This window comes from Haliotis rubra, unplaced genomic scaffold (assembly GCF_003918875.1).
Source record: "Haliotis rubra isolate DU_JTF1 unplaced genomic scaffold, ASM391887v1 Scf290, whole genome shotgun sequence".
Taxonomy (NCBI): Eukaryota; Metazoa; Mollusca; class Gastropoda; order Lepetellida; family Haliotidae; genus Haliotis; species Haliotis rubra.
Genome location: NW_025766958.1, coordinates 942,477 through 969,102, shown reverse-complemented (window position 1 = coordinate 969,102; position 26,626 = coordinate 942,477). Strand labels below are relative to the sequence as shown.

At 38.6% G+C, this 26,626-nt stretch overlaps 1 pseudogene; it reads left to right on the top strand.

Moving 5' to 3' along the window:
• Window positions 1-156: 156 nt before the first annotated feature.
• On the top strand, window positions 157-26,626 carry LOC124281928 (annotated as a pseudogene).

Sequence of the window (26,626 nt, the reverse complement as noted above, 5' to 3'; positions counted from 1 at the left end):
TGCGAACAGACACTTGTTCAATAAATGTGACAATAAATAACCCATTGATATAATTTCAATACGTATATAGTCCTAAATATAAATATTAAAGTCCTTTCAGTACATCAAATTCATGCAACTATATACGAAAGTAATAGCCAAGGCAGAGCTATCAGCGCACCTGGCCCACGAGCAGACGAAAGATAAAAGATGGGGAGATTTTTTGTGATTTCGTTACTCTGTTATCTTTGCGTTGTCGAAGCATCATCTGCGTATTTTATTGACACTTCTGCTGGTCTAGGGAGGCGATATGATGGCATCGGTGGCCTTAGCGGGGGTTCGGTAAGACCTGTCTCCTATCTTCCGTGTCGCCCAGGCCAAGGGTCAGAAGGCGAAACCTTGGCAAAACTATTGAAAATGACACTTTAGTAAAGGCACATAAGCAAGACACCCACCACAAATTGGAAGAGTATCGAACTGATGTAGCATCTGAATCGACCCCTTTGTAACATATGAAAAGTCTAGTAAAATCGGAGTGATGGAACCCTGTCAAATTTCACCCCAAAGGTCATAAAGGCCACGACCCATCTGAAGCAGATGATGGCTGTTTTCGGTTGTGTTTAAGTGTCATGATGCATATCAAATGAAAGCTCTCTTCATAAGCTTTTATATTTGGCAATGTCAGATATCTACTTCTTGAGTAAAATGCCATTTATCTGTAAACCAGATGGATATATAATACCCAATGTGGGTTCATGGTAAGGATATAAATTAAGTTGCTTAAGGCTGCATCTGCAGTTTTGCAGCAATTTGTGACAACCAATGGTGGTAAGAGGCAACCAAATGGATTGGGTGTTCAGGCTTGGTGATGTGGTTGATTTTGTGTCATCTTTCTCTGAAGGTGCAGATCCTTCACAATATCTGTTGTTGGATTATTTGGTCAAGCTTATATTAGGGCTGATGAGGTAGCCAATTGGTTAAAGGTGTCGCTCATCACACTGAAGACCCTGGTTTGTTTCCCCACATGGATAAAATTGTGAAGCTCCTCTCTGTGATATTGCTGAGCAGGCTTAGACCTCACTCATTCACTCACTCATTCATTCACTCACTCACTCACTCACTCACACAGATTCCATTATTTACATAAAGCTGGAATATTGCTCAGTGCAGCATTAATGTACATATATTTGTACATGACACTGGACATTCTGTTGGCAATGAGAAATTGCTTACCAGTTTGCTATTCATTATACAATGTAATGCATAATATATGAATGGAGTGGTGAAAAGTGTTATTTGTACAACTGAAGTTGTGCACTTGATCAGGTAACATCATGACAAATGTCACAGTTTAACCATCTACCAGCACATTCATCACTCTCTCTCACGCTCTCACATACACTCTCATTCACATTCTCACTCACACACACACTCACACTTACTCACACTTACAATCACAACCATACTCTCACATTCTCACTCACTCTCACATTCTTAATTACACTTATAATCACACTCACTCGCACTCACTCGCTCTCACTCACTCAAACTTTCTTGATCAGGCAATATTGATATTACTTACATCCAGCATCTGATTCAATAATGTGGATGTTACCAGTAGATTTCAAAATGTTATTAATGCTTTGGTGTGTCCTGGTCTTATTCGCTCTATAGCTCAACACTTTCTGTTACTGAATTCCATCCATACAGGTAACTTTTGTTTAAATTCTGCATTTATGTTTCAGGCAACATCAAAACTTTTGAAAGCTTATCCTGAAAAACAGAGAAATGAAGTCTTGGATTATCTGTTCAAGGTATTTGTGAATTAGTTTGTCATGATGCCAGCATATGTATGTTTGGTTTCTTAGGTTCATGACTGATTTTCAAAAACGCAAGAACAAGAGTACTAAACCTACAAAATGAAGAGCTTGTTTGACCTCAAAGGTCATGTCACACCATATTTGTAACAATTAATTAGATTAATCTTTTTGATCATTATTATATTGCGATGCAGACATTAATTGTTCATACATGTTTCAGCCCAACTTTGCTGCCTCCTTGCAAATACTGAAAGTTGAAATTGGAGGTGACTCGCAGAGTTCAGGTAAAGAGACAATGTGGTAGTGAGTGAGTTTTATGCCGTTTTTAGCAATATTCCAGCTATAACATGGTGGGGAAACCAGAAATGGGATTCACACATCATTCCCATGTGGGAATCAAACCTGGTCCTTCATTGTGACCAGCGAATGCTGTATTTATCGTGTGTGCACTTTTCTTGGGTTAATATGGTAATATGTCCATCACTATAATTCTATACCATGTTAAGAAATTTGTGATTATGTACTGATTGCAATATTTTCAGTCATTATGTAAGATAATTTGCCACCGTTAAAATCCCATTATTGTCAAAGAACCGTATTAACGAGGCTTCACTGTATTTGATTGTACACCATTTTCACCATTTATTACACATTATGTAGTTGTATCCACAATGTATCTTGTGGCCCATGATTTGGGGTCAAGGATTATTTTTGACAGAACCAAATTTAGTGTTATTCACTGGAGTCCAGCAGAATAACAGGGCATTTTCTTCTTAGGGGGCAGTGGGGTAACCTAGTGGTTAAAGCGTTGGCTCATCACGCCGAAGACCCGGGTTTGAATCCCCACATGGGTACAATGTGTGAAGCCCATTTCTGGTGTCCCCCGTCGTGATGTTGCTGGAATATTGCTAAAAGCGGCGTAAAACCAAACTCACTCAGTCAGTCAGTCTTAGGAAAGTATGGCATGTGTGCCATATTGCATATGCGATATTTCTTTAAATTTCTGTCAATAACCTCAGTTATTTTTTTATGAGGTTTCTTATCCGTCCATTAACAATGCAGGGAATATTTCTCTATGAACTTATGCTAGTGTAATTGAGTAAAAATTGGTGAATGCTGATGTCAGCAAAATTTCGTCTGTGTTTGTTAATGAATCAACCCAGGGCCATATTGATCAGTCAGGTGGGTCTGCAGTCTGTAAAATATCAAGTCTGGACCAGGCAATCCAGTGATTGACATCACGAGCATCAATCTACGCAATGACAGGTGAAAACCAAGTCAGCAAGCCTGACTACCCAATGCCGTAAGTTGCCTCTTACGACAAGCATGGGTTACTGAAGACCAATTCTAACCTGGATCTTCATGGGTTAAAGCAGTCAGAAGGGCTAGCTGTGGATTACCATAGATATTTTGTATGAATAAAAGAAGCTGAGTTCTGTACACTTATGTTTCATGGTAAGATGCTACTGAGGCGTCCCACATGCACAACAGCTGGGAGGAGAACTACCAGAGAGGATATGAATGGTGGCTCATGCTGGAGGCCAAGAAGGTTCGCTAGTTCTCTCTGTTCCTCAGTGTATGGTGAAAACCTGACAATTTGGGCCCTGTTCCACAAAGTGACTTTAGCTCTACGACTAATGTAAGCCTATGTTAAGCATAGGAGTTACAGTCATCTTAGCGCCAAGATCATTTTGTAGAACAGGGCTCTGGACAGTAACGCTCCCAGAGCAGTCTGTTTTACAAATTAATGGATTAAAGAACTTATGAATCATGAGCGTGGATTAATGTCACTTTGAATGCATGAGAGTATTCTCAGCAATATTGGATGTGGTTTAACCGAGTAACAGGAGTGATGCAGTGAACAGGCATGTCAATGTTTGAAATTAACATTGAAAATGTAGGATTTGTCATTATCCTGGTTTTAAAGATTTAGGGGGTCCCTTGATTACTACGGCAATAACTCTCAAGAACCTGGCACACTTGAAAATATACATGTTAGTGTGACTTTCATTCAGAGGTAATCCATGCACCAGCATTCAATGTTTGTGTGCAATGTGGGAATGTGATGCTTCTCATTTCTGTGTGTTCATGTGTCATCATGTTCATTTTTAACTGAGCCTTGGTGAGTGAGTGAGTGAGAGTGATTGAGTGAGCAAGTGAGCAAAATTCCAGCAATATCATGGCGGTTCCACCAGAAATAGCCTTCACACAGTGTAATTATATGGGGAACTGAACTGTGCCTTTCTCATGATGAGCGACCACTTTAACCACTAGGCTACCCAACTGCCCTTCAACAAAACCATAACTTTCAGAGGAATCCAAACATCAAGCTATATGGACTGCCATGGAACTTTCCTGGCTGGATCGGAAATGGAACCCAGAACCCATACCAGAACCCTGATGTCCTTGCCAGCTACATCCAGAAGTGGATCCAGGGTGCCAGGGATGTCCACAGCCTCACTATAGACTATATTGGGGTAAGATGAGTGAGTGAGTGAGTGAGTATGGTTTTTCAGCAATGTCTCAGCAGTATCACGCCAGGGAAACACCTAAAGTGGGCTTCACATATTGTATCAATTAAACCCTGGCCTTTTGCATGACTGATAAGCAAACAGTTACCTCCACTGGGGTCAGATGACTATGGACAAGCAACCAATCGTTTTGGGATCTGAGACAGACATAATGAGTCAAGGTCTGCAGATCTGTTTTTTTATGTGACAAAACTGGTGGAGAAGAAAACCAAATGGGCTTATGGCTATGTTGAATGTGTATTACCCCCATAGCTGTTTCGTTTCTAACAAATAGTGTTTTCTCTTACCATATTCAAACCAAGGTGTTTTTTTCAGATTTGGAATGAAAGGTCATATAACACCACATACATAAAGGTAAGCCTGTTTAAAGAAATTTGCAGTCTCGTACTACATCACACCACTTGTTTTACTAAAATATAGAAAAATTGAATTCCATTTCTCAATGCGCAGGGCCGCTAACCTTTCTTCATTGGACTAAAGGGGGGGGGGGGCACTATCCATGTTGAAAGAATGTTATATCAATACTTTGATGTACAAAAAATATTCTGTAACAAAATTCTAAGCAGGCAGCTTTCAACCATGGACACTCAATTTTGTAGTACTTGTCCATCATTAAATGCATTATTGTGAAATAGTTACAAAGTGTTATTTTTTGTTCCGCTCTGTTATGTGATATCGTACAATTTGTGACTGTTATCCTTCGATAAGAGCACAAAAAACATAAAACAATCCTGACTCTGAATGCACAATCATCGTATCCCAATTGTGCAGCTCATGCTGTGGAGCACTGGATTGTCTGGTCCAGACTCGATTATTTACAGACTGCCGCCATATAACTGGAATATTGCTGAGTGCGGCGTAAAACTAAACTCATTCAATAACTGAATATACAATACCATTCAAAAAGTGGTTAAATGTGTAATATTTGGGATTATACTTTCTAAGTAAAGTACAGATTCTAGTACTTTTGTTAGGTTGAGTTCCATCTGGGATTCGAAATGGAAGTCAGACAACTGGTAGTCTAGAATATATACTTTGTGGAAGCCACAGTGACAGAGTGGGTTAGATCACTGATTTTGTGTGCTGGCGATTAATTGCATGACTGACAGCATGAGGGTTTGAATCCAAGATGAGACTCAACCGAACAAAAGTACTACAATATATACTTTACTAAGAAAGTGTAATCTCAAATAAAACGTGTTTTATATTACTGACTCTTCCTCCTTATTTTTCCTGTTATCAGTAACACTTAAACTTTGCCATGATGTCAGTTAAAATGAATGTGAATTATAACAGTTATATTTTTTTCGGCTGAACCTTTTTGGGGGGACACTCTATGTAAATCCCTCTTGCATGAGACAACATAGCACCATGGTAGTTTATCACTTCCCCACACTTGTATATCTGCCCCTCAATCTTTATTCTGTTCATCACTTGCTTGATAATGGTGTTTGAACCTACACCGATATATTGCTTTCACTGTAATATAGAACTTGTTCTTCAATATAGTGTTATCGTTACTTAGTTCATTAACGTCTCTATGCAGCTGTTGAGAAAAGTCCTGGATGACACAGGGTTCTCCCATGTACGTATTGTGGCAGCAGATGGCCTGTGGGACGTGTCGGTGGACATCCTAGGCGACCAAGATCTTGCAGCAGCAGTGGATTACATTGGGTAAAATAGTTAGGAGTTCACACTGCCATTTAGAAAGTGGTCAAACGTAATGGATGGGACTCAACCCCAAAATGTGCTGGAATCTGCACTTTACAAAGAAAAAAAAATATATATGACCACTTTCTTATTGGCATTGTGTGCATTCATAGCTTTCGGCCATGGGAGCTGTGCCAATTCACACTTGTCAGAAGAGTACACAAAGTATGTAATGTACACAACCAGTTGTCAGACGTACATTTTTGTGGAAACCATGGTGGCCAACTGTGTGCTTGTGATTAGGTGCCTGCCTCTGAGAGTGTGGGTCCAAAACCCATATGTGACTCACAATAAGTACTAGAGAAAGTGTAATTCTTATCAGTCAAGTATAACATAGGGTAATTATGTGCCATCGTGCCCTGATGGCAAGGATCATCATTTGTACTTACTACCTCACAATTACTTGGTTTATGGATTTTAAATAAAATTTATTAGGTTGGTAGGGAGGAGAAAAAAAAGGAATATGGAGATGTTATTTGTGCACTTGAGTAAATCGTTATGACGATTTGTGTGATTTTCTTTTGTAAAATATAAAATAGTTTCAGGGAATATTTAAAAGGTATTATTTGCTTTTTCTTTTTTCTTTATTTATTTTTTCACTTTCTTTGTCTTTTGTCTGGTCAGCGGCATATAATGGCAAAAAACATGTAAAAACATTTTTTTTTTCACTTTCTTCACATTTCGGGTTGGCGGATTTGTAAACCAAGCAATAAAAGAGAAAAGGCCTAAGAAGCATTCACTCACTCATTCAGGAAAAAAATATGAAAGTTTGTGGTTATGGTTTAAGAGTAAATGGTGATTCTGTGAATTAGTCATCTTGTCCTTCGCAGTGTACATTATCCTGGTACTGAGACAAAAATGGCTGCCCTTCAGACCGGCAAGCAATTGTGGTCATCTGAAGACTACAGCTCCTTCAACAACAACATCGGTGGCGGATGCTGGGCCAGGGTATGACATACACTGACTGATAGCAAGTTGAAAGGAAAGAGGCATTGATTTGAGTTGGATGGAACGAAGGAGGTTTGGGGAAGGGGTCATAGCATGGATAGAAGATTTATTATCAGGAAAGAGGCATTGATTTGAATTAGGAACACAAAAGTGTTGGAAGGTGGTCAATGCTATCTGAAAAGAAACGTTGATTTGAATTGGACTCAAGGAAGTTTGGGGAGATGGTCAAGCATGGATTTAAAATTTCAGATTTTTGCTCCTTCTTCATGCTTTTCACATGGTAAATACCACCAGAAAGCCTTTGAAAGTCAGGAAATATCTGTATGCCTCAAACATTATACATTGATTAGATGCCAGTCTTAGTTCAGCTTGTATATTGTTTGTGTCACAATTGGTCTGAATTGGTTGATGTGGAAATGTCATTAGTAAAATGATGTATTGTGATAACTGTAGGTTGATGTGAGTAACAAACATCAATGCATACATGACATGCGATATGTTAAAGAAATCTTTTGTCCAGTTGTTGTGCCATTCACTATAACTATTTGTGAAGAGCATACTTTCTAGAAAGGTTCCTTTGCGTTACAGGCATCAAGAGCTATGATGAACTGCAAGAAACAATACATAGTTTCTGAGATGTGACATTAGTTCCTTTTTAAATTTGGTTGGTAGTAAATCAATTTATTTTGAATGCTTTCTTTTCAGATTTTAAACCAAAACTATGTCAATGGATTCATGACAAGGTATGCAATTGTCTTTTACTGTAGTGCTTTTGATGATACAGATCATGCCCAGCCCAATAAGATGAATTTTTTTATCATAATACATGTAGCATTACAGATCAATTTCTGCAAGCATAACTGTTGAAGAAACATCTCAGTCCGTCATCAGACTAAAGATATCTCAGCTTATTGTTCCACAAAGGAATCTTTGTGCTAAGGTGACTATAACTCTCATACTTTAACATAGACTTGCGATCATTGTACCACTAAGCATGTTTCCCCTTTGTTTTTCTAAACTGTTATATCTGAAATATCCCATTCTTTTTGAAACCATGTGGAGAACACTATGGAACATCCAGTATCTCTGAGTAGAGACATGTCAATATCAAATTGATTGTAGGGACCAGCACAGAAATACAGTTAATACAGACAATTGGTATGCCAGAATGAATTTGGGAAATTTTGTTTGAATACCTTTTTTTTAAAACAAGGCAGCTGGGCTTGTAGTGCAACTGATTCATTTATTCATTTACCAGGGTAAACATGTTACTGCTTTGAGTATACACCTTGTGTATGGAAGTTGGCACTAAATAAACACACACATTAAAGTATATACTTGTTATTTGGAATGCTTTAGGTTGAAAAATAACATGGTTAAACCATAGGCCCCTGTGTTGTGGATAAAATATTTCCAAATTTATTTATCCAATGACTTTAATAATGTTAACTGATTTGGAAATATTTAAGCTATGAACCTGTTTTCAGTTTTCAGGGTTATGGTAAACAAACAAATGATATCTGCTGAAGTATTGCTTTTTGTTGACTGTATTGCAGCACAATTGCATGGAACCTCATAGACAGTTACTACGAGGGTTTACAGTGGGACCGGGACTCGTTGATGACGGCCAGACAGCCTTGGAGTGGCCACTACATTGTTGAGAGTCCCATCTGGATGTCAGGTTGGTAACTTATCTCTCACATTTAGGATTGATACACTGAAGTCACAAGACCACTTGTATGACAATGCTGTGTAGACCTGTTGATAACTAATAATAACAGGATTCACGCTAATCTTAGAAACAAAATTTAAGCATGTTTCAAGTTAGCATTCAAGTTCCATAGCCACATTTCACAAAGCGATTGTAACACTATGACTGTGTCACTCCCATAGTTTAACACAGACTTACAACAGTTGTAATGCTGTGACGGCTTCATGAAATGGACAGGCCCAGGAGCCCTATCTACTGTCGAAAGCATGCTTAGAAATAATGATACATTTAATGAATATTTTCAACCTATATGCACAGGCCACACCACCCAGTTCACTGAGATAGGATGGAGATATCTGAAACATGGGTCTGGAGTTGGGCTGTTGGACAAAGGCGAAGCTACGTCTCACTCGTCAGCCCGGATGGAAAGGATCTCTCGATTGTCATGGAAACTATGGTAAGGTACTGGTGGGAGTGGCTACCTTTAAGCTCAGGCCTCTATAATCAGTTTATTTCATCCCACATTAAACCCTGGGTTTTTGTATAGAAACTATGCAAACATGACTAAAGACTATATTTCATTCAGTTTTAATGAATCACTCCTTTGAAGTTATATAATACAACAAAACAATAATGCAATGCTTAAACACCATAACATCATGAAATACAAAAAGGGAAATCAATATGGAAGCCCTTCCCAGCGCTTAGAGTCAAAATAAAGTCTTGATTATCATTGTAATACTGTCGCTTTTCACATGCTTTAAAACATCTGCTATTGTTGGATCACTTGAAACTGATTTCTTATTAAGCCCATCCTGGCATGTCTAAGGGACATGGGGCGGTGGCGTAGCCTAGTGGTTAAAGAGTTCGCTTGTTGCGCCAAAGACCCGGGTTCGATATCCCACATGGGTACCATATGTGAAGCCCATTTTCTGGTGTCCCCTGCTGCGATATTGCTGAGATATTGCTAAAAGCGATGTAAAACCATATGCACTCACTCAATCACTCAAAGGGACACAATTCTGCACAGAAAATTCAAATGCTCAAGACAATGGGGCCAATCTTCAGGCACCAACAATTCATTGATCTAAAACTGCTCTGCAAGGAATGCATGTATTTCTGTCCATCTGTTCAGCCAGGTGTGAGAGTTGTGTCCCTGACACATGCGAGGATCAGCAAAATGTGCATGAGTTCAAATCCTTGATTTGTGGTGATTATCACCATGCAGGTACTTCTGGTATTCCTAAAGTGGTACATGTCCCGTTTAGCTTTCTTCCTTCCTGTCTTATTATAGGGGCGGTGGGGTAGCCAAGTGGTTAAAGCGTTCACTCGTAACGTTGAAGGCCTGAGTTCAATTCCCCACATCGGCACAATGTGTGAAGCCCATTTCTGGTGTCCCCCGCTGTGATATTGCTGGAATATTGCTAAAAGCGGCATAAAACCCAACTCACTCACTATCTTGTTTTATTACTTGCCCGTGTAAGATACTGCAGTGTAATATTTTTACGGCAGTATTACACTAGTGTAATACCGCTAAACGTATGACGTCATAATGGTTACAGTTATGACATCACAATGCTAATATCTCTGTCACAATGGCATTAGACCTTACTTGACTCGAGGAAAGATGACTCAAGTCATCACACTCTAGACAGTTTCTATCAATTTATGTTGGAGAGTAATAAACAGAATACTAAACTCACTTCCGTGAAATACCTTTTTTATTAAACTCGTGAATGATTTTGTATCAAACGAGCGAAAGCGAGTTTGATACCAAATCATTAACTCATTTAATAAAAATGGTATTACACGGAAGGTCGTTTACTATCCTCTATATATCTTATTATGAGCATGGTATGATATGAAAATAGTACATATACTGTACATAGAATAAGACCCAGCTCACTCACTTACTGCAACCTGAATTAGAAAAAGAAACATTACATGGATCAATTATAGGATGCTACATCACTAATCTGATATAATATCGCCAAACAATATTCAAAGAATTGTGTCACTTATTGAGGTCTTATGTTTTACTAGCTGATATAACATTACAATGTTCAAGACATTGTGTTCCTTGTTGCAGACTCATAACCATTCCCAGTGTATCCGCCCATTCCTGCCACCATACACTGTCACACCACAGACCATCACACTGGAACTTGGAGGAAACTTTGTGAGTTGACCATACTACCCTGAAGACAAAATAACTGATTCCATTTTGTCCAAATACTCTTTTCTTTGTCTTTATGGAAAGAAGCTGGAAACAGCATCATTAAGTTGGTATAAACCAAAGGCCTTATATCAGGTATATGGTCTCTGAACTTTTGTTTTCAGGATTAATTTCAAGTTAGTTTCCCTATTGGGGAGTGGTCAATTATGCGTAATAACTCGGCTGTATATGTACAAATTAGCAAACCACAGTGTGCTTTTGTCACAAACACTTACACAAAATGACAGTGTTATCAGCACTGTAAGTAGACTTGTACATGATGCATATAAGCATAGTTAGGCTACCCCTACCGTAACAGCAGCAGCGGCTGTTAAAACAAACTCATTGCATGATTTTTTTTACAGAGAAGTGTTACAAAGCTGTATGTTTGGTACAGCAAACTTGGGTTTAATGACACAGAGGCACCGTCTGTCTTCTTCAAGTCTCTACCTCCAGTACAGGTAAATAAGTTCTCAAGGTGAATTTTATCATTTTTCTCCAACTAAAGTGTGTACTTGTTTAGATAACCAATTCTTCGTGTTCCCAACTATCATATGGCTGGAATGGTGAAGAAGTTACACATAACCATCATTACTTACTATATATACTCTTCACCTAACCACCCGTGAAGGTCCGGGTTAGAATGAACCTTCAGTAACCCATGCTTGTAAGAGGCGACTAACGGGATCAGGTGGTCAGGCTCGCTGACTTGGTTGACACATGTCATCAGTTCCCAATTGCACAGATCGATGTTCATGCTGTTGATCACTGGATTGTCTGGTCCAGACTCGATTATTTACAGACCACCGCCAACTAGCTGGAATATTGCTGAGTGCAGCGTAAAACTAAACTCACTCACTCACTCACTTAACCTAACCCCTAACCTGTCAGCATAGGGACTGATAGGTTGGATGAGAATATAGTCAGGAATGACTGTAACAAAATGTCACAATGAAAGGGTGGAGTGGGGGTAGCCAAATGCTTAATCCCTGAATATTTTTTGATAGTAACATATAGACCCATTTAAATTGAAAAGAAGCCACAGTGAGTTGGGAGATGAACCTGGGGAAATCTTGACTTATTTTGTTTAAAGCATAAGCATTGCAGGGAGGGCGAGGCTGTAGGGAAAATAATGTGGTTCAGGGAGTGTGAGAGGCTAGGGTTGGGGTTGAGGTCGGATGGCCAAGTGTATCACTACTATGGATAGGGAGGCGTGTGATGAAAAGGATTGAGAGGGGTATCAGAATATGAGATATAATATAATACCAATCCCACAGGCCCACCACAATCTGTACTAACTGACCAAACCCAAGACAGAATTGTTTTCACTACAAATATCTAAACATTTTCACAATGACAAAGAAGTGTTGTAAATTACATTACATGTTCATGATCCAAAAAACACTGGTATAACACTGCTAAATTATATAAGATCGCCATGAGTCAGAACAAGAAGGTTTGGAAAGTCTTAATCATTTGTGCGTTTAGTAGAGTGTTGTTGTGCAAATGAATCCAGGAGGTTGTATGGTTGACCAATGTGGTCACAGTCACAAGGGAAACGCCCTATGAGCAATATAAACTGCTATCATGCTTAGAAAAGGACCTGAGAAGATCCCAGTTAGAATTAGGATTCAGCAAACTGTGCTTGTCGTAAGGGGTGACTAACAGGATTGGGAGGTCAGGCTTTCTGACTTGATTGATGCATAGATTGATGCTCATGCTGTTGATCACTGGATTGTCTGGTCCCAACTCAATTCTTTATAGACCACCCTCATACAGCTGGACTGACTGACTGACTGGGTTTGGTTTTACGCCGCTTTTAGCAATACTCCAGCAACATCACGGCGGGGAACACCAGAAATGGGCTTCACGCATTGTACCCATGTGGGGAATCGAACCCGGGTCTTCGGCGTCACGAGCCAACGCTTTAACCATTAGGCTACCCCACGGCCTTCATACAGCTGGAATATAGCTATGTACGGCCTTTATTAAACAATGAACATACAAACTTTGAAAAGAATTATGACACTGTCCCTCACAGTAGACAGCATGTGCTTAATTCACAACCTCCCTGATAGGCTTATGCACAAATTTGTGCAGGTATTTCTTTTTCCATCTGTACCACTTTTTCCAGTGTGCACAGCCGCTTCATTGATACATATTGACTTGGCTCTGATTAACTTTGACTTTTAGCATCAAGGAATGATGTGGGTCAGGGTCCTGAAATCTAATTTATCAGTTGTTGACTTATTGTTCAGGTAACCAGTGGCACGGTTAGCCTGAAGGTGGGCTTGGATGAGATCTACACTCTGACTACTCTGACCACTGGCGCAAAGGGAGATTACGGAACACCCCCTCAATACCGTACCTTCCTACTGCCTTATACAGAAGACTTTGAAAGTGAGTGAAACAATTTATGACTAGGTCTGAAGAGGAAACATGTAAACCTTTATTTTCACATATCTATTAATAAAATAGTGTTAAAGATCACATATACTTTAGGTTGGTACAAATACATAAATCACTAATTGGCATCGTTATAAATGAAACCCCGCCATTAAAACTTCTCATTTCTATCTTAAATTGACTTAATTCGACCTTTTTGACAACAGTGCACAATTCTCACCCGCAACGAAATTTCAACCAATCAGAGCGGCACGTCTCTGTGACGTCATATGAGGAATAGATATGAGGGCCGATGCAGAATTCATGTACATTTCAGGGGGTAAATTATCTTGTTTACAGGTTTACATAAACCTGAAATCTTGACAACTGTTGTGAAAAATGAAAGCTATATGTTTTCACAGTCTACTGTCATTTAATTGTGTCTCCTGCTTTGCCTAGTTTCCGAGTTACAACTTGCATTTTGTTTTTATTCATTTGTCGTAGAATTCAACAGAATCATTGTTTTCGCCGTGAAGTGTAATGAGACAGACAACATACACTAGGGCCTGTGTGCGAATTATGATTCACACTGGCAAACTATAAAATGTCTAGATATTACAGTCCTGTTATAAATTCACTATAAGTATCAGCAGATTGTCTGCTTTTTATTTAGTTTCAAAATACATACAAGTATGATAATAAACTAATTAGGATTATAAGACCAAATATAAAGACTTACATTGACTAGTATCTACATACTGGTGAGTGGACGTTAACCACGTGAATGTGGCAAGAAATTTATCGCACAGTATTGTCACTTCAACTCCCACCTCGCTTCCGTGGAAGAAATCGTTATGTTACAAGTTGTGTCATGCAAAATCCTTTTGGTCATGATTCAAATACATATGTAACTACGAGTAGAAAGTAGTTATGATTTTCTAACTTGATGAAAACAAACCATAATCTCAGAAATTCTAACAGACTTTAGCCCGTGACTTTACGATTTTCAAAAATGGCTGTGCCCTGTCACGAACATCCATCAGTCTGAGGATCAATGCTATTTAGGTTTGTTTTCACTGAGTTACGAAATCAAAACTACTTACTACTAGTAGTAAATTATGTATTTGATTGATGGCCAATAGGATTTTGCATGACATAGCTCATAACATAACAATTTCTCTCGTGGAAGCGAGGTGGGTGTCAATATAATACTACTTACAATATTATTGTTACTTCGACCACAACTTCGCTTCCGAGGAAGAAATCTTATGTTACAAGTTGTGTCATGAAAAATCTTTATGGTCATCAATCATATACATATTTTACCACAACTAGTAAGTAGTTTTTTAGCTTCCGTCAAGCGACCTGAACACAAGTAAGAGGCTTCCACAACACTCACTTCGCACTCACAAACATAACCCATTTAGCATGAACTGTGGGGTCCTGTGAAAATCTGTGCATGGTGACACCATCGCCATCCCCTAGGAGCAATTGACGACAACGCAATGATTCGGCATGTCTTCGTTGATGTCGAGAAATCATCAAAATGACGAGTTTGCTACACACTTTATATACAGCTAACTGAAAATCCTTCCTCATATGACGTCACTGCAGTGCCCTGGCGACAGAGTTACATAACCTGTCTGTGGTTTTGTTGGCAGTGAGAGTGAAGCAGGCGATTTTTTGGCAACTTTTATCGCTCGGTGTTAATTAACTACAAGTTTTTTAAGAATGAATTTGGTGTTCGGCATAAGTCTAACTACAAATCTTTCATGTGTAATGGTTAAAAGAGTACAAAAATACAAAGTTTAATTGTTCCTTAAAACTAAGGGTAGGATTATTCAAAAGTTTGTCAAATGTACAATCAGATGTCATTTGCCCAACTGTCCCATGGAGATTTGGAACAGGAGGGGTGACTAAATATATGTTTCATTTTAAGCAAGTTTGTTATAAACATAGTTTATTGTATTCATTATGAAAATTTAATTTTTTCACATTTGCATGTTGTTTCAGGTTATGAAAACAATGCAGAGCCCTTACTCATGGCTCAGCAAAATGGAGCATTTGAAGTGGTCCACATCGACACCACGGTCGGCAATGTTATGAGGCAGATGGTGCTGGAGACACCTATTGCCTGGTGCACTGGTTATGAGGAGTACAATACAACCATGAACCTCCTCGGTGCTGTTACATGGTGTGTGAATATGTGGAGAATCAGCCAACCAGCTAGCAAGAATTACAGACTATCTGTTCCTTGAGAATGAATGGTGTAAGCCCTTAGACTGTGAGCTTTCATTCACAAGGGACAGATAATCTGTATTTTGAGTTTCTTTCGTATAGTTTGTTCAGTCATAGTGAGCGAGTGAGTGTGATCTATGCCACTATTAGCAATATTCCAGCAATATCACAATGGGAGACACCAGAAATGGGCTTCACACATTGTATCCATGTGGGGAATCGAACCCATGTCTTTGGCATGATGAGAAAATGCTTTAACCACTAGGCTACCCCACCGCCCCCTGTCATAGACATTTGATGACAAATTGAAGAAAGAAGCATGAAATATCACCACTGCAGAGACATTTCAATGAATTAAGCCTGTTGTTTCAATGTTACCAATTTGTGACATGCATAGTTATCGTATGGTATAGTTATCGTATCATATCTCATACTTTCAAATCAGTATTTAGAATTGCCAAAATGCACACATGCAAGTATATACTGTACTCTCAAGAAAGAAAACTGAAAATGTTTTTAAGTGAGAAGCTAAATAGTTTCATACAAGCATCTTTTAAGAAATAACTGACATTACAATAACAGATTTGGGGATAAGTAAGCGTCAGATTTAAAAAAATTATTCTTAGTTAGAGAAATTACACTGTGTTGTATAGTAATGTAAACTTGTGAAATATTGACTATTCTCTTTGTAGGAGCAACATTTACATTGACACGGAGGTGCTGGTGAGCATGGAGAATGGTACGAGTGGCATCTATGTGGCTGCTCGAATCAACCAAACTGGCTGCGATACCCTCACGTCTGGTGGCATCTTCTTTTTCCTCTTCCCTGTCAATCAGTCGTACATTGTGTCCAATGACATTGGTGAGAATTGATCACAATTACCTACAACGTTATACAATGACATTTAGAAAGTGGCAGTCTAAGTAAACTTATGCTCGTATTATTAGTTACACTGCTATACTAAACTAGAGTTTGTTAGGCTCAGTATACCAGTGTAACAAATAATACTGAGTAAAGTTTACTTAGACTGAGAAAGTTTTCAAATATAACATGTTATATACTGAGTCAAAAAAAGAAACTTCACATTCTTTCTTCAGGGCACTATAAAAGAACAAGAGATGGTAAGATGGTTAAATTGTTATTATTTCACTGTTGAGATCTGTGTGATATACTCGATACACTGACAGTGCCATAATCAGTTCCATTAGGCTACACCGCCATTCCAAAACATGGGTATACAGAATATCAAGACACAAGAATAAAATGCGAAATTTCTCCGTCCAATATTGTGTATGGCCGCCCCGCACATTCACCACTGCCAAACACCGTCTCCTCATTGACTGCCTGATGCTTGTGAACACGTGGTTGGGGATTCTGCGCCATTGCTCTTGCAAGGCAGCGCCAAGTTCCTAAGACCACGAAGCCTTCTCCCAAGTGCATCCCAAACGTGCTCTATTGGATTAAGGTCAGGGGACCTCGACGGCCGGTCCATGACGTTGATTCCAGCGTTTTGAAGGAAATTTCGTGTCAACATCGCTGGTATGCGCGGCCGAGCATTATCATGCTGGAACTGTAGACCTGGGCCATGAGCAGCCATGAAAGGAACGAGTTCAGGGGTGAGCACCTGGTCGCGGTATAAGCAGCAGCTGTGAGGTTTCCACCGATGACCAGAAGTCGGGAACGGTTGTTCCCACAGAAAGCACCGCACACCATGCAACTTCCTCGAATCTGTCGTCGACTTCCTGTACACAACATTGGGCCTACCGCTCACGACGTTGTCTCCAGACTCTATGCCTGCCGTCCGCTGAATCTGAGGGTAAACCTGGATTCATCGCTAAAGACGACTTTCGATTCCAGTCTCTCTGTGTCCATCGGAGGTGACGTTGGGCCCACAGCAGACGTTAACGTTGATAAAACGGCGTCAATATTGGCCCACGATATTGATCGCCGAGAATGGAGATTGGCAGCCCGCAAACCGATTTCAAATGGTCTGTGAGGACAGTCGACCTCTGAACATCTCATCCCTGGTTCGTGTAGCCGCAAGAAATCTGTCATGTAGGTGACGTGGGACGATTTGACGGTCTTCTGCTTGTGACATCACACGTGGGCTAATCTCGACCTTGGGCTTATCAGAAGTGGTGCCAGTTTGTTGTAGACGACCACGCTAAGTCATACACAGTACGGCGGCTGCATCCCATTGCTCTTATGCGGCGTCAATAACTGATCTTCCCGCTTGCAACATGCCAACGGCACGGCATATTCATGTTGCACATTTGACAATCGTGGCATTTCAATTACAGTTAGAACTGTGGTTTAAAAGTGTTTTTTCAATTCTTGAGGCCAATGCAAACGCGTTCATATGAAGAAAACTTCGATGCGAAGATCACGTGATCGACTGAACGTGCAAAACCTGATTTGGCACTAACATCATTTGCACGACGAATGGATGGGTTTGAGTGGGTTTTGCTAACGTTTTTCTAGAGTCGAAAGATAGGGATCCCATTTCGTATACATAGATGTATCATCAGAAAAATATTATTCATTATTTTTAAATTACATTTTGTGAAGTTTCTTTTTTGACTCAGTATATTTGGGATTACCGGTACACTTTCTCAGAAAAGTACAGATTCTAATACTTTTATTGGTTTGAGTCCCAAGCACACAAAGTAAGCCACCTCACCCACTCAGCCACCACAGCTTCCACTGGCTTCGAGGCAATTAGGTGCCTGAATCTGAGGGTTTGGGTTCAAGTCCCGGATGGGACTCAACCCAAGAAAAGTACTAGAATCTGTACTTTACTGAGAACGTGTCATCCCAAACATAAGATGAATTACATTATACAATTGAGTCTTGTGTGTAACACTTATAGTTCCTCTGCCTCCTCTCCAGTACCCCATTGGAATGATAGTTAAAACATTGCCTGAACAGGGTTTGATATTGACCTACTAAACGAAAAGTCCACAGGATCTCTGGTTTCATGGTCTTGACAGAAACTATGTGGGTCCTTTAAAGTGAGAAAATGGTTTGGCATACTGTGCTGTAAGGTGTAATCTTTACTTTAATTAGGCCAGACCAATTTTATTTCTTCTTTTACAGATTTTTGTTCTCAGAAAACCTAAGGGCTGGAGGGAAAGAAAGGTCCAAATAATATTCCTTCTAAATACTAAAAGTATATTATTTTTGGCACTTTATGAAGTGTATATGGAGCAAAAAAACTATCTTACAAGATTTTTCTTGTAAGTTTTACATTTCTGGCCTATAAAAACATTTTCAGAGTGGGGAATTTAATTCTTATTTTTTTCTTAATCTTGAAAAAATATGACTCGCAGATCCATGACACAAGAAATAAAATTGGTCTGGCTTTTTGGGAACTTGTCAAGATTAATTACAGATGATTGAGACATCACTCAAATGACATGACTAGCAGCCACTGAGGCTAGCTAAGTACATATACATATAACATTTGTGAAATCATTCTTCACAACGTAAAAATGGAATCACGATTTTGGATGGCAATACATTCTCATTCTTCTATATTTTTTATATCCAGTGTATCTATCCTTGTTGAGAAAAGTTGAATTCCTCGTCAACTATCATTTGCAGAAGCCCGAGGTCTTCCATTAACTGCCCGACGAAGGAGGGCAGTTGAAAAAAGCCTGAGGTCTTCTGCAAACGATAATGCCCTCAAAAATAGCATTGCCGTTATTATTGCTAAAATACATGGAATTTGTGTTGAAAAGAAAAAGGGAACAATGAACGAATTTGACTCTAAGTTTACTCAATACCAACTTCTGACAGGGTTGACTGACCGAATGCAATTACGTCATTGAACAATTCAAGTGACGTCATAACAGAACGTGACGATATTCGACCTTTGACAAGACCATGGCCTGCAACATGTCAAACTATTTCAGACACAACGTCGGTTGTCAGTGTTTGGTTTTGGTCCAACAACAACGATAATAGGGCAATTGTTACGGTTAGACCCGCAAGTAAGCCAATATTACTGCTATTTAAAACGGGAATTCGGGTTGCTTTGACTTGTTTGCCCCAGAATATCTACCAGTCCAAAGCCAAAGTCGAATGAACCGACGCACCCACTATGAAGGCATTTGACAACAGAACTGATAGTGGCCCATTGTTAAGGTTGCAGCGGCCCGTAAATTTCTGATAATAGGAGGGCTGTTTCATGATAATTCCATGTGTTTTAGCTATAATGAATAATACAGCTCTTGACTTGTTATTGTAATCGTTACCCAATAATAATATTCGTTACCCAATATCTGTATCAGTTACCCAAACAATCGTATTCATTACCAAATATTTGTGATGCATGTCAGATTCACCTCATTGTGGATTCATTGCAGCCTTAGCGAAATCACATTTTATGCAATGTATATATATGTTTCATTTTAGGGAGAATAAGTATCATCAAGCAGGGTCCTCAGACATTGTCCAGCCAATATGGATGGAACCAGGTGTCTCTCTCTGTACAGGTAGTGATTCTGTGTTACAGATTGTTTACCTTTATTTGTTTACAACTGTGAGAAGGTAGTCTTAAGAACAGACATATTTACTTTAGTCTGCAGAAAATCACTGTACAATCACTGTCAAATAGTTTAGCTCCTAGTATATTACAAAATATATCCCAATGCAAATACTTGAAATATATTACAATGCATTAACTTTTCAAAAAAATGCTTTTTGAAAGCACTGTTTAAAGAGGGTGGTGGGGTAGCCTTGTGTTTCAAGTGTTCACTAACCACGCTGAAGACTAGGCTTCAATTTCCCATGTGGGTACAATGTATGGAGCCCATTTCTGGTGTCCCCCCTCTATGATATTGCTAAAAGCACTGCCCTATGGATGGATGCACCCACGCAGGTACCCACCATCCACCCAACCACTGTCTAATGCTGATGATTAGGCATTTACATATCACAATGTGTGACCCGACGGATGGCTTGTCATTTCATCTTGTGTAAATAACTGTCAACCACAAACTCGTTATGAGACCACCATGGTGAAGATGGAATGATGTGAACTAAGGTGTAAAACATCATTCACTCACTCACTATAATTCATCATTCATTTTCAGGGTCGCCAAGCAGTTGGCCTTGTGAACGGAGAACTTCTGTTCAACATCACCATACCTGCTCAACCATCACAAGGGTTTGCAGCAGTAGGCACCAGTGATTACGGCATAGCAGACTTCGACAACTTGCAGCTAGCCAGATCTCCTGAGGAAGCTGTGCAGGGTAAAAGTAACAGGAAGAATGGGCACAGAGATGGCAGTCATGACGATACGCTCTATTTCAAGCCAGGCAGGCACTGAGGATACACTTTCCTCTATGTTAAAAGGCCTTAAAGTGGTCAGAATTCATCCTCCGTAATCTCCAGGGTATACGTTACGATAAATCTCCACTAGTACCCTGGATGCATCTGTGGCTCTAATTTCATTACCTCCCTTTGCTAGCTCTGCATTCAACTAAGCCGCCGTTACAACCGAGCTTGCCAGTGTCAACAAAGATAGCTGCCGCAGCTGAGAAGGTTTGTTCACAGTACGACTTAGAATTTTGGGGAAATCATACAGACAAATTGACAGGTCTGAAACCTTAAAAAATATATGCAAGAACTCTTTCTACCTCTTTCACATTTCTGGTGTCCCCCGCCGTGATATTGCTGGAATATTGCTAAAAACGGCGTAAAACCATACTCAGTCAGTCAGTCAGTCTACCTCTTTCAGAGTACCTCTGCAACAATTATGTTGCCAAGTTTAATTGGTTTGTAGAAAGAAGCGAAAATGAGTTGTGATTGGTAGCTCAACTTCCCAGCGTAGACTCCTGATTGGATAAATAGCCCGCCAAGGGAGGTAACAAAATCAAGGGGCCGAGCCATAGATGCATCCAGGGTATAGTGGAGATTTATTGTAACGTATACCTTTGAGATTATCGAGGATGATCAGGATTGGATTCTTCAGTGTTCAGAGTTAAGCATGAAGGTAAAGAAGTCACTATAATGTTTTAAAAGTTAAAGATTTAGGGTGCTGCAATAGGTTCATGTACCATAATAGATTTCAAAGGCCCCAGACTCCCCTTATTTTTGTACAGTGTTTTGTGGTAGTTGTGATGATGCATTCATCTCCTTTAGAGGAAGGAGGTAGCATTGTGGCTAAAATATCCATTCCACAGTCTGGACTCCCAACAAAGGACTCTGGTCGACATTGCCAGTTTAACCTGAAAGTAATACAGCTGGAAAATACTGAGATCTCACCCATTCATGAGGAAACTGCCTTTTATTCTAGGCATGAAGAATGTCCCTTATACACAGTGATAAATAGTATGTGTGAAGCTCATTTCTGGTGTCCCCTGCTGTAATATTACAGGAATATTATTAAAGTGGAGTAAAACTCGACTCACTCACTGAGTGACTTTATGAAGGACTGTGATTTGATCAGGATTTGGTTGTGTCTAATGACCTGTACAAGCCCAGTGTCTTTCATGCGGACATATATTGAGACACTCCTCAAGGTCCTTACCGTATATTACCGTAGATAAGCCGACCCCCTAACTTGACCCTTGAAATCAGTGTCAAAATGGTACATTTCGTACATAAGCCGACCCCCCTGTATTTTATTGATCATTTATAACAAAGTTGCTGTAATTGTCGTAAACTTCCAGTGCTGCTCCAGGCAGGTGTACCGCTAACCTGTAAGATCGTCCTCACAGGGCACTGACGAACTGAAAAATACTTTCGTGAAATTATATCTCATAGATAAGCCGACCCCCTTCTACAGACTGCATTATTTTGTCCTCAAAATTCGGCTTATCTACGGTAATATTCGGTAGTATCAGGAAGACATATTTGCATGTGAGCATGTTACTCAAGCCTTAGGACAAAACACCCTGAATATGTTAAAGTATTTGCAGGAGATCCTGTTGATTTTATAACCACACTGCTACTTGATACACAAGTCACCATAATGTTACATAGTCTCATCCATCATGAACACCAAGAAGGATGTAAATGTGCAGCCCATTTTGATCATTGAGTCCCAAAGATTTCTAGTTGGTTCGATCCAGAGGTGGCTGTATCATGAGTGTTACTATTTGACATGAGTATCCTTATATGCATACAATATAATAATTCTCCAATAATATGTAGGGATGACTAAATGGATGAGAGTATGTGAGTGACAGAGTAAGGTTTTACGGTGCTTTTATATTCCAGTATTATCACAACAGAGGACAGAAGCAATGGGTTTCATACACTGTACGCATGTGGGGAATCGAAGCAGGGTCTTAACCATGACGAGCAAATGCTTAAACCATTAGACTACCTCACCATCCACATGGACAGCAATGTCATTCTTGGTGATTATGTTGATTGTGGGGTGATGCTCATAATGTGAACCACTGGTTGGTCAGATTCTGGCGTAAATTCTATATTTATATCTTTATATTATTGGATTATTGCTAACTGCTGTTTACATTGAGAAATACATAAATAATGTTATCATCATGTGTTGATAGAAAAGTGCCTTATTTTGAAGATTTACAACATAGGTCTGCCCCACGAAGGCAACATGGGTGGTTGTTTCCCAATAGTTGGTTATCAAAATGCCACCAAGTGGTAGGAATTGTAATGTCAGCAATTATAACATTCCAGGTATTCTTCCTCATCCTTCTATCTCCATATGTTGTCTGTTCTGTATTTCTGTCTGTGTCTTTTCAAAATAATGTTATTTCTTACTTATTAGTTTGATCAAATTGAGCCAAAAGCCACTTTCAGAAAAAATAACAAAACTGTTTTTATTAACCTAAGGGACCAATCATAATTAATGACCCACCCCTCCCCTTTCCATAATTTCTAAGTATAATTTTAAAATATCTGTATGTACATACTTGCTGACCCCCCTAATACATGTGTACAAAATTGATGACCCTCCCCCTGAAAATCATCATCACCCCCTCTGGCCATAAATTATTAATCATCCCTAACCACTGTCTCCTTCATGAAATATATAAACATACTACCATTACTCAAAAGATATTTAAGAACACTCAGTTTTTTCATGCTATGCCTTTCCATGACAGATTAACTGTGATAATTTGAAAAAGTTGGGTATTCCTTAATTTGTTTTGAGTAGCATATAAGATTCATTGTCAGTTTTGATACTAAATTACAACCACTTATAGTGTATAGTAAGTATAAGTATAGTTACAATACCAACTTAATACTTTGATCGAATGCATTGAAGGTGGTCTTTGGCTACTGCACCTCTTGTAAAGAACTGATTTGACCAATCACACTTTTCCAAAGTCGGGGTATAATACATTACAATGACCAAATGTATTCATTTGTATATATGAGAATGTTTAGTACTTACAGTGTAATTGATTAAAACTTTACATTGATCGGTATTTCCTAACGGCCGGGGGCTTCAGCTTCAGTGCAAGTGAATTGTAGACTGAACAGGATTTTCTATGTCAGCATTTAGAAAGATAATAATCTTCAGCTATATGCATATGTTTTTTTATTGTGTATTTGTAAGGCTGTGCAATATAACCAGTTTACCTGTATTTACTGGTTCAGACATGAAAATGATACGTATTGCGATATGCTGATTGAAAACTGGTATTTTGACATGCATTAGGAATACTTTCTAACACTCGGAAATCTTCGGATATTTCCATTTTTCACATCGGAAGTCATACGATTGTTGTAAAATGGTGACACCCAACAACGAACAAATACTAGGACAAAGGTTTAAGCCTGGCAGCATTTTGGGTTGAAAAAGTTTTTTATTTTGTCATGATTAAAAGTTGTTATTAAATCTTAATCAAGCATTGTAAATTTGTTGTTTTTTTGCTTTATAATAAAGCATTAAATCGATTATGAGTGATTTTTTGTTAAAAAAATCTTCTTGCAATATATTGCAATACATATCACAATATTTGACTTGCAGCTCAATTTATCGCAATATGAAAATTCTCTGCAATACCCACCCCTATGTATTTGTTGAACGTGTTTCACGTATAGACACATTACAGTTTATACTAGAGGGCTTTCATGCAAGGTTGAATTTTTAACTATTTTTGTATGTTTTTTCATTGCATATCAGTGGGCAGTATTAAAGTGTGATTAGATAACTATATTGTGTCTCATTGTCTCATCATTAATATTATAATTAAATTAAACTGATTTAGACAGAAATTGGACTGACACATGTTTATGAATGTATTTGAGAATGATATTTATATGTTGCCTTATTACTTAAATTCAATAGCATATATTTTGCAGATGTAGCCCAAAAACGTTTTAATTAATACGTAATATTATTAACATTTTTATTTGAAAAAATTGCTTGTAGGATCTTTATATTTATAGGCAATTGTAGAAAGAATTGAAGCAGGATTTATTTTTATGTCCTTTCTTTTGTCTTTTTGTAGCAATTAGTTCTCTTTTCAACAATTTGACGTTGTTTTGACAGGTGTTGTTATATATGCTTTTTCGTATTTGTAAGTTAATACCAAAGGTTATAACTTTGGGGATAACAATAAACAAGAATAAAGTTGTAAACTTTGCTACTGACCTATGTGATTTGACCAGACTTTTAATGATCTCAAAATACAAATTTGGTTGTTTGTACTTCTCCCTGATTGCCATAGTGAGGGAGCTGTACTTTGCCTTGAGTGTACTACAAATAACAACATCATGTTTTCTTCATAACATTAGATTAGTAAGAGTAGGTTTCTGCAGAGTGGCTGTGGGTGGTGAAATTTGAAACTGTTGCACTTTTTGTTCAAGCTATTATAGATTTTATTTCAAACATGAGTTACACATGCATAATTATATTGGATCCTCCATACTGTATGGCATTGTGGTTTTCAATTCCCAAAAGATGAAATTGTAGGTTTGTTTACCTAGCGTTGCATTTTGAATGCTCAGTACATAAGGCTATTTTGTAATTGTTTATTTAAATAGATATAAGGTCAAATTATTTTTATATTAATGAAAACTGTCTGTGTTAATATATTGATATATTTGTCATTGTTTTAACCCATTTATGCATAGGGTCTTAGGTTTTCATCAAATGTCGTGAGCTAGTTTCTTTTGGCAAGCAATGAAATTAATGGGGTGTCATTTTACTAGTAAACTGCAGAAGTGCGTCCTAAAAATGGGACGATATGCACAGATGGGCACAGGGTTATTTTACAGTGTTGGGTAGGTGCATTAACACACACACATCTTTCATGGAGGAAGTGAAGGGCCTTGGGTAAGTATGTCTTGGTATGTCATACTAAATCATGTACATGCAAATATTTACTTATGTTTCTTACATATGCCTCATTGTATGCCAGTAAGTAGATTATTGGTTTCTAAGTGCCAAACTAATCGTTTATTGATTATGTGTTCCATGGTTTTGCAAACACAGCTAGTTAGTGAAATTGGTCAATAATTTGAAGGATCGGTATGGTCACGTCCAGGTTTAGGAATTGGGACAATTATAACATCAGGCCATGAACAGGGAAATTCCCTATCAAAAAAGAGGTTGATCTCCCCCCACCTAAGCCTAATAAATTACCTAATTTAAGTTCACTCATCTACATATATTCCCATTTTTGGGATGGTATTTTGGCAGAAAGTTGAGTATGGAATACATGCAAACCATTCTTCATTATATTTTTCTATATGAATAACAAAAGTTTTAAACACATTTAATGAACTTACATAGTTAAAATAGCGACCAAGAAAAAATGATCTTACCTAACACTTCGCCGAATTAGCAGGGGACCTGCCTTGTCACTGGAGGTGGCCATGCTTAAAGAACTTAAACTATACAAGTAATGTGAATATTTCACCCACTAAACAATTTACTCAGCTTCATTCACTTCTATACTGCAAGTTTCTATCTTCAGCAATAAAAGAAAGTATCCATTCCCAAAAGGGACGATATGCATAAATGGGTTAATAATGATTACATTTTATTTGAGAATAATTACGTGCCATTACATGATTATAAAATAGACAAGTGTATTGAGACATGTGATTTTTACACCCCACCTGAATTAAAAATGGAATACAAA